The sequence below is a fragment of the Aethalodelphis obliquidens genome, unplaced genomic scaffold (genome assembly GCF_003676395.1).
Source record: "Aethalodelphis obliquidens isolate GAN/ISIS:26980383/991018 unplaced genomic scaffold, ASM367639v1 scaffold971, whole genome shotgun sequence".
Classification (NCBI taxonomy): domain Eukaryota; kingdom Metazoa; phylum Chordata; class Mammalia; order Artiodactyla; family Delphinidae; genus Aethalodelphis; species Aethalodelphis obliquidens.
Genome location: NW_020838882.1, coordinates 1 through 8,636, shown reverse-complemented (window position 1 = coordinate 8,636; position 8,636 = coordinate 1). Strand labels below are relative to the sequence as shown.

The 8,636-nt window shown below is 43.9% G+C and overlaps 1 pseudogene; it reads left to right on the top strand.

Annotated features, from left to right (window-relative positions):
- Positions 1–1,917: 1,917 nt before the first annotated feature.
- Positions 1,918–4,170, top strand: LOC113616937 (rab effector MyRIP pseudogene; annotated as a pseudogene).
- The last annotated feature ends 4,466 nt before the right edge of the window (positions 4,171–8,636 follow it).

Sequence of the window (8,636 nt, the reverse complement as noted above, 5' to 3'; positions counted from 1 at the left end):
TAAATATATATGCACCCAACATAGGAGCACCTCAATACATAAGGCAACTGCTAACAGCTATAAAAGAGGAAATCGACAGTAACACAATAATAGTGGGGGATTTTTACACCTCACTTAGAACAATGGACATATCATCCAGACAGAAAATTAATAAGGAAACATAAGCTTTAAGTGAAACAATAGACCAGATAGATTTAATTGATATTTATAGGACATTCCACCCCAAAACAGCAGATTACACTTTCTTCTCAAGTGCACACAGAACATTCTCTAGGATAGATCACATCTTGGGTCACAAATCAAGCCTCAGTAAATTTAAGAAAAACTGATATCAAGCATCTTTTTTCTTTTTGCGGTACGCGGGCCTCTCACTGTTGTGGCCTCTCCCGTTGCGGAGCACAGGCTCCGGATGTGCAGGCTCAGTGGCCATGGCTCAGGGGCCCAGCCGCTCTGCGGCATGTGGGATCTTTCCGGACCGGGGTACGAACCTGTGTCCCCTGCATCGACAGGCGGACTCTCAACCACTGTGCCACCAGGGAAGCCCCCTATCAAGCATCTTTTCTGACCACAGCACTGTGAGATTAGAAATCAATTACAGGGAAAAAAAAACGTAAAAAACACAAACACATGGAGGCTAAACAATATGTTATTAAATAAGCAAGAGATCACTGAAGAAATCAAAGATGAAATAAAAAAATACCTAGAGACAAATGACAATGAAAACACGATGATCCAAAACCTATGGGATGCAGCAAAAGCAGTTCTAACAGGGAAGTTTATAGCAATACAAGCCTATTCAAGAAACAAGAAAAATCTCAAATAAACAATCTAACCTTACACCTAAAGGAACTAGAGAAAGAAGAACAAACAAAACCCAAAGTTAGCAGAAGGAAAGAAATCATAAAGATAAGAGCAGAAATAAATGAAATAGAAACAAAGAAAACAATAGCAAAGATCAATAAAACTAAAAGCTGGTTCTTTGAGAAGATAAACAAAATTGATAAACCATTAGCCAGACTCATCAAGAAAAAGAGGGAGAGGACTCAAATCAATGAAATTAGAAATGAAAAAGGAGAAGTATAACAGACACCACAGAAATACAAAGCATCCTAAGAGACTACCACAAGCAACTCTATGCCAATAAAATGGACAACCTGGAAGAAATGGACAAATTCTTAGAAAGGTATAACCTTCCAAGACTGAACCAGGAAGAAATAGAAAATATGAACAGACCAATCACAAGAAATGATATTGAAACTGATTAAAAATCTTCCAGCGAACGAAAGTCCAGGACCAGATGGCTTCACAGGTGAATTCTATCAAACATTTAGAGAAGAGCTAACACCCATCCTTCTCAAACTCTTCCAAGAAATTGCAGAGGAAGGAAAACTCCCAAACTCATTCTATGAGGCCACCATCACCCTGATACCAAAACCAGACAAATATACTACAAAAAAAGAAAATTACAGACCAATATCACTGATGAATATAGATGCAAAAATCCTCAACAAAATAGTAGCAATCAGAATCCAACAACACATTAAAAGGATCATACACCATGATCAAGTGTGAGTTATCCCAGGAATGCAAGGATTCTTCAATATATGCAAATCAATCAATGTGATACACCATATTAACAGAAGAATAAAAACCATATGATCATCTCAATAGATGCAGAAAAAGCTTTTGGCAAAATTCCACACTCATTTATGATAAAAAAAAAAAAAAAACAACTCTCCAGAAAGTGTGCATAGAGGGAACCTACCTCAACATAATAAAGGCCATAAAAAAAAAAAAGATCTGAGGGCCTATAGTTTATTTGGAGGTGAACCTGGAACCACAGGGAGGAAAGTAGGGATATGATACAGGGAAGTGAAAATAGGCAACAAATGACTTGTTATGAAGCAGGGTACGACCATGGGTGATGAGCCCTCCTCACTGGGGAACCCCAAGAGTTCCAATGGGCAAGGGAGCTGGGGTACTTATCCCCTAGCTCCCCAGTCATTGGTCAGGGCTGCTCCCAGGAGGTGGTGATTCCATCCTGCCTCAGGGCAGCCAGCACAGGCTCTAGTAACCAGAGAAAGCCTTAGGAAAAGCAAGATTGCTGCCCACTGGCCATTACTAGCTCCAACTGAGAGGCAGCCTGAGCATTTCTGGAGAAACCCTGATGGGCCCTTTAGTCGCTGCCTTCTGCACTACCTGACTGTCGATCTTGGGGCATGGCACTGGGGAAGACGCCAACAAAATAGAGCCCTTTTCCCCAGAAGACCTACTATTATCACAGGTAGAGCCCATAACATGTCAAAGGTAATAATACCCTGGTTAGCCTCTCTTTTGAATGTTCACACAGTCAGTGGAAACAGTGTTGTTGTAGTACGGAAGAGGAACTATAGGGTACAGACATAGGGTATAAACATATCTGTCTTCTATACACATGTACAAGGAGTACACAGGTGCTGATCCAGTCAGGTGTTAAATAATAATGGTATAATTCAATTCAATAGATGGAGAATAAAAATAGTTGGGGGCCCTCATTGTAGTAGGCACTGTGATGGATGCTTCACATATGTTGTCTCATAAAAATCCTCTGACAGCCCGGGAGGGTCACACTGTCCCCACTGACAGGTCAGGAAACAGGCTCAGAGATGCTCTCTGACCAAGGTCACCTGCTAGTAATGGCCAGGACTGGGGCTCAGCCTTAGCTCTGCCTGAATTCAAAGTTCTTGTTCTTTGCCCTGCCCTACAGTGGCCTCATTTATAGGCAAGGGGGAAAGAGCTGTTAAGAATTCATCTTTTGCTCTGAGCAGGTATGTGTAACACACTCTATAAGCCTCACCTCATTTCGTCCTCTCAGCAGCCCAGAGAAGTATTAGCTGCGCCCTTTTCACCAACCAGAGACCCAAGCTCGGAGACTCACACAGCGGCTAAGTGGCTGAGCGTGCTCTCTGCCCTGGCCCTCTGACTTCCCAGCCTCTGCTCTTTCCTCTGCATGAGCTGGCTTTGGGACAGTGCAGGCCAAAGAGATGACTGAGACCCAGACCCTGCCGCAGGGCCCTTGTCATCGGGGAGGAGGGCCCAGCCCTGTGCGTGATCAGCCAGAACCCAAGTTGGATCATGGAATGAACCAGACAGTCTGTCACAGCAACTCAGGGAAGGAGGAGGCCACGTATGGGCGGGAAGACCAGAAAGTGCTCTAGGAAGAGGGGCACAGGGGAGGTCTTTGCGGGGCCCCTTGTTCTAAGGCGGTACCAGCCCCTCTCTGATTTCTCTCTCCCTCCTGCCTGCAGATGTGGCCCCAGTTTTGCAGAGCCCTGACGGGAACTGGATGGCCCTGAAGGATGGGGCTCTGCCCCCAACCCGCCTGCTGGCCAAACCTAAGAGTGGCACGTTTCAGGCCCTGGAGGCGGCCTCCAGCGTGGCGTCCGCCTACAATGAGATGGGCTCTGACAGCGAGGAGGACTTTGACTGGAAGGAGGCCTTGAGCACGCTGTGCCCACAGCCCCAGAGCCTGCCCAGGAACCCCCAGCCTCAGCCCACGCAAGCCCAGGGCTCAGACCAAGACCCCTCCGCCTACTCTGGGCTCTCCCCCAACCCCGAGGCCATGTGCTCTGACTCAGAAACCTCCTCGGCAGGCTCTTCCCGGGAAGCTGGGCACCGGGCCGGGCTGTCCTGGTTGCAGAGGAAGGCCCCCAGGAATCCCTCAGCCGAGAAGATGCGCCTACAGGGAGAGCTAGACGTGAACTTCAACCCCCAGGCAGCCAGCAGGGAGACCTCAGACAGCAGCGAGCCTGAGGAGGCCCCCCACCCCGCAGATCGGAGGGCCAGGAGGTGGAGAAGGGCCCGGGTGGGCTCGGAGGAGCCAAGCAAGGAATTGTCTTTCCCCAGCGGCCATCTCCCGGAGCTGGACACACATCAGGTAATAAAGCTGGGTGCGTGCAAGCACACACACATTTTTCAGTAGGCTGTGCCCTCCTCCAAGCAGGAGTGGTGTGGAGAGTCCCAGGTTCAGAATCCATAGAACCGGATTCTCATCTTGGTTTTGCTGCTCAGTCATAACTCTTGGAGGCTCCATGCCCTCCTCTCTGGAGATGAAAGCTTAGAGTTCAAAGTGGGTTTGCAAAGTGTGGCCCCCAGACCAGCAGCCGCAGCAGCACCTGGGAACTTGTTAGAAATGCAGATCCTCAGGCCCTGCCCCAGAGCTGCTAAATCGGAAATTCTGGGGATGGTGCCCAGGCATCTCTGTTATAACAAGCTCTCTTGGTGATTCTTCTGTGCATTAAAGTCTGATGGCCACTGGTGTGGGGTTAAGGCTATGGGGTTTAGAGTCAGCCTCCTCGAGTTCAAATCCAGCTGTGTGACCTTGGACAAGGCATCTTTTTAGGTCTCAGTTTCCTCATCTGTCAAATGGGGCTAATATTAGAACCTGCTTCAAAGAATGGTTGTGATGAGTGAATAAGATAACTTTATAAACTGCTGTCCTAGAAAACAGCACAAGGGCACAGTCAGTATTGTTTCAATGTGATAATTCAGGGCACAGTTTACTAACATTCTGTGACTTTTAGTCCCCATCACAAGCCTCCTCGGAATCCTCAGTGCCGCCTCCCTCACGGTTTACCTCATGAGCCACCTTAGAGAATCTGATTAAAGCTATAGAATCTCTCCCTAGAAAAACAGACCTGTACATACAAACACACACACACACACACACACACACACACACACACACACACACACTTTGCTTACAATTTCAGGTAGTTCATGGACCCCCAACCAGATTAATTTTATATTCTGTGAATAAACCCTGCTCACGCCCAGCTCTATGCCTGTGATCATGCTGTGTCCTCGCCCTCACCTCTTCCTGGTTGTGATCACCATGAACTGAATATTGAACTTTGTGATGCTGACTCTGGCCTTCCCATAGCAGTATTTTCTAAACTCAAAAAGGACACATGTAGCCTGGAAAGTTTAAATGCCTAAAAGCAATGGATTGCACTATTTGAAACTGTGACCCTTATGGAAGATCTAGTTATGTTGCCTCTGCTTTCTGTAGGCACATCATCACAGCTACTTGCATTACTATCAACTTGACTTTTTAGGCTCCTGGAGAAACCACACCCACTTTCTGGATGTCATTGCATCTCCCATAGTACCCAGCTACCGTGCCTTGCATTCTTAGTTTGGGTTCCACCAAAAACAGGTCTGGAATTAAGGATTTGGATGTAGTTTTATGAGAGAGGCGATCCCAGGAAACCCAAGAGTGAAATGGGGAAATGAGAAAAGCCAATGAAGATACAATATAGGCAACTGGGGCTCCATCCCACCAGGGACCCACTGAGAAGTCATGTGGATCACAGCTCAGAATTCTCCTACTAGAAGACGGGGAAGAGTTACCTAGTCTCCCATCTCCCACTGGTAGAGAGAGGTCCCACCCAGGGTGGGCATAAACTCCATACATAGCCAGGTTTGCATGGATGGTGCCTGAGAAATCCCTCAGATGGAGAAGAAGAGAGAGAGCTGGGTCTGAGGTGGGAAACTATCAGTGAGCCACAGATCATCCCCTGTGGCTGCAGGCAACGCATGTAGGTCTGGGGGATACAGCCTGGGACATCACCAGCCTCTGCTACAGTGACCTTCTATGAATTGTCAGCCAGATCCCTGATCCTGGGGCTCCCATTAAGACAGTCGTGAAAAAAAAAAATTAAAACAAAAAGACAGTCGTGCACTCAGAGGTCCTCAGGTCACAGAATTTAGCATCAGTGCTGCCTGACCTGCTAATATGTTGCCTAGAAATTTGGTCCAAGCTCTCATTTTCTCCTCTGTAAAATAAGATCATTACAAATCTGCCATGTGAGATTGTTGTGATCATAAATGAGAAATATAAAATTCGGTTCAACTGTGAATCATTATCATCTAGCTCAAGTGGAGACTGTTTTCCAGGGACTCTGGGTGACTTGCCTGAAGGGATATTCTTGAGAGTTGTCTGCATGATTCACTGGCAGGTATAAAATGCCACCTATCCACCATAACTAGGTGCCTGAAGCTTCCTATTTATTCTGAGGTGGCTTGTAAGTTGTCTTCTGCTGTTAATCCTTGCAAGGCGTCAACAGGAGAAGGCAAGGGCCAGCAGAAAGGATCCAGGACATCTGCTGTGTCTGCCTCCTCGGCAGTGTTCTTTCCCCACCACTAGGTGGCGATGGCGTTGCACTTCTGGGGACTTCAAAACCCTGGCCCTCCTCGTCCTCCCTTCTATTTAGTTTACTAGGGCAGTTCTCAACCCCCCACCCCACCAGAAAAAAGTATATATATATATACTATTTGCATACTTATATAAATAATTGAATATAAAAATTATTAAAACATACAGATATAGTCTCCTTTGAGCACAACCCTAAATCCCTGCCATCTCTCCCCAAATGACTACATTTGTATTTGTGCATCATATATGTATAGCACATTTAGAAATATAGTTCTGTAAATGTATCTGTGTTTTAGCAAAATCGGCATCCTACTCCCCATATTCTTCCACCTTTTTCTCCTAACAGTATGTGATGGAAAAGTCAGAGCACACAGATCTCTGCACGCCTGCAAAAGATTGCATCGTGGTGGTCTTCAGCGGGGAGTGTGGGAGTGGGAGCAAGCCGTTCAGGGTGCAAGCAGTAAGGGTGCATTCCCTGATGAGAATTTTAAAACAATAATAAATCCAATCAAAGTCAGTCTTTTTAATTATCATCTTGCACCAGGCACGGACAATTCTAAGCAATGCTAATGATAAGAGAACTTTATCAGTGTTGCTCCAAATATCGCGCCCAACCTCCTCAGTTCTTCACTGTTCCAAGGTGGGGAGGAATCCACAATCAATAGTTCCCATAATGATGGCTATTCAAGTCTTTTTCAATGTTTGATGTTATAAACAATACTGCAGAAAATATTATTGCACAAAGCTCTTTATACAAGTACAGGAGTAGAATTTCAGACTGGAGGCATAGATGGATCTTTAATTATAATGAGCACTTGCCAAATTAAACTCCCAAAACTTCACAGCAGTCTACATAGCCATGCACCGTAGAGCACATTTTCTCATATTGTCAACAATACTCAGTGCTGTCAGTCTGTTAAACTGTTCCCAACTTTATGTGAGGAAAAACAAATATTTCTTTTTAGTTAACATAGTTACTACTAAGATTGAGCATTTTTTCCTATATTTACAGCTATTTGCATTTTTCCTTCCGTGAAAGACACATTTATATGTTTCTTCTATTATTTCATCAGACCAACTGTCTTTTTCTCCTTGATTTTTAGGAATTAGTTTTATTTTCTAATTATACTGTAGATGTTAGTTCTTTGAAGGTTACACACTGAAGATACTCTCCCATTGTCTATCACTTTCACCTTAACTTTATTTAAGTATACTTTACATGCAAAAATTTTTGTTGCTAATAGTTTATCAATTATTTTCTTCATTTCCTTTACATTTTGTACCTTGTTTGAGAAGGTTTTAAATCTCCAAGGCTATTAGAATATTTTCCTATTTTTTCCTAATACATTGTAGTTTTGTATTTTACATTTAGCTCTTTAGTCTAATGTACTTTACTTTGGGGGACAATATGATCTAACCTTATTTTTTTTCAAATTAAATATCTGTCATCAAATCATTATTAAGTAATTCATCCTATATCTATTATGAGCAGTTTTCTGAGTCACGGAAGCCATATTAGAATCATAAACCCATTCCTTAAAAGATGCTGCTCCTTGAGAAGCAAGAAGAACTACAATCCTGCAGCCTGTGGAACAAAAACCACATTCACAGAAAGAGAGACAAGATGAAAAGGCAGAGGGCTATGTATCAGATGAAGGAACAAGATAAAACCCAAAAAAAAAACTAAATGAAGTGGAGATAGGCAACCTTCCAGAAAAAGAATTCAGAATGATAGTGAAGATGATCCAGGACCTTGGAAAAAGAATGGAAGCAAAGATCGACAAGATGCAAGAAATGTTTAACAAAGACTTAGAAGGATTAAAGAACAAACAAACAGAGATGAACAATACAATAACTGAAATGAAAACTACACTAGAAGGAATCAATAGCAGAATAACTGAGGCAGAAGAACGGATAAGTGACCTGGAAGACAGAATGTGGGAATTCACTGCTGCAGAACAGAAAAAAAGAAAAAAGAATGAAAAGAAATGAAGGCAGCCTAAGAGACCTTTGGGACAACATTAAACGCAACAACATTCACATTATAGGGGTCTCAGAAGGAGAAGAGAGAGAGAAGGGACCAGAGAAAATATCTGAAGAGATTACAGTCGAAAATTTCCCAAACATGGTAAAGGAAATAGCCACCTAAGTCCAGGAAGTGCGGAGAGACCCATACAGGATAAACCCAAGGAGAAACACGCCAAGACACATAGCAATGAAATTGACAAAAATTAAAGACAAAGAAAAATTATTAAAAGCAGCAAGGGAAAAATGAAAATTACATACAAAGGAACTCCCATAAGGTTAACAGCTGATTTCTCAGCAGACAACTCTACAAGCCAGAAGGGAGTGGCATGATATACTTCAAGTGATGAAAGGGAAGAACCTACAACCAAGATTACTCTACCCGGCAAGGATCTCATTCAGATTTGATGGAGAA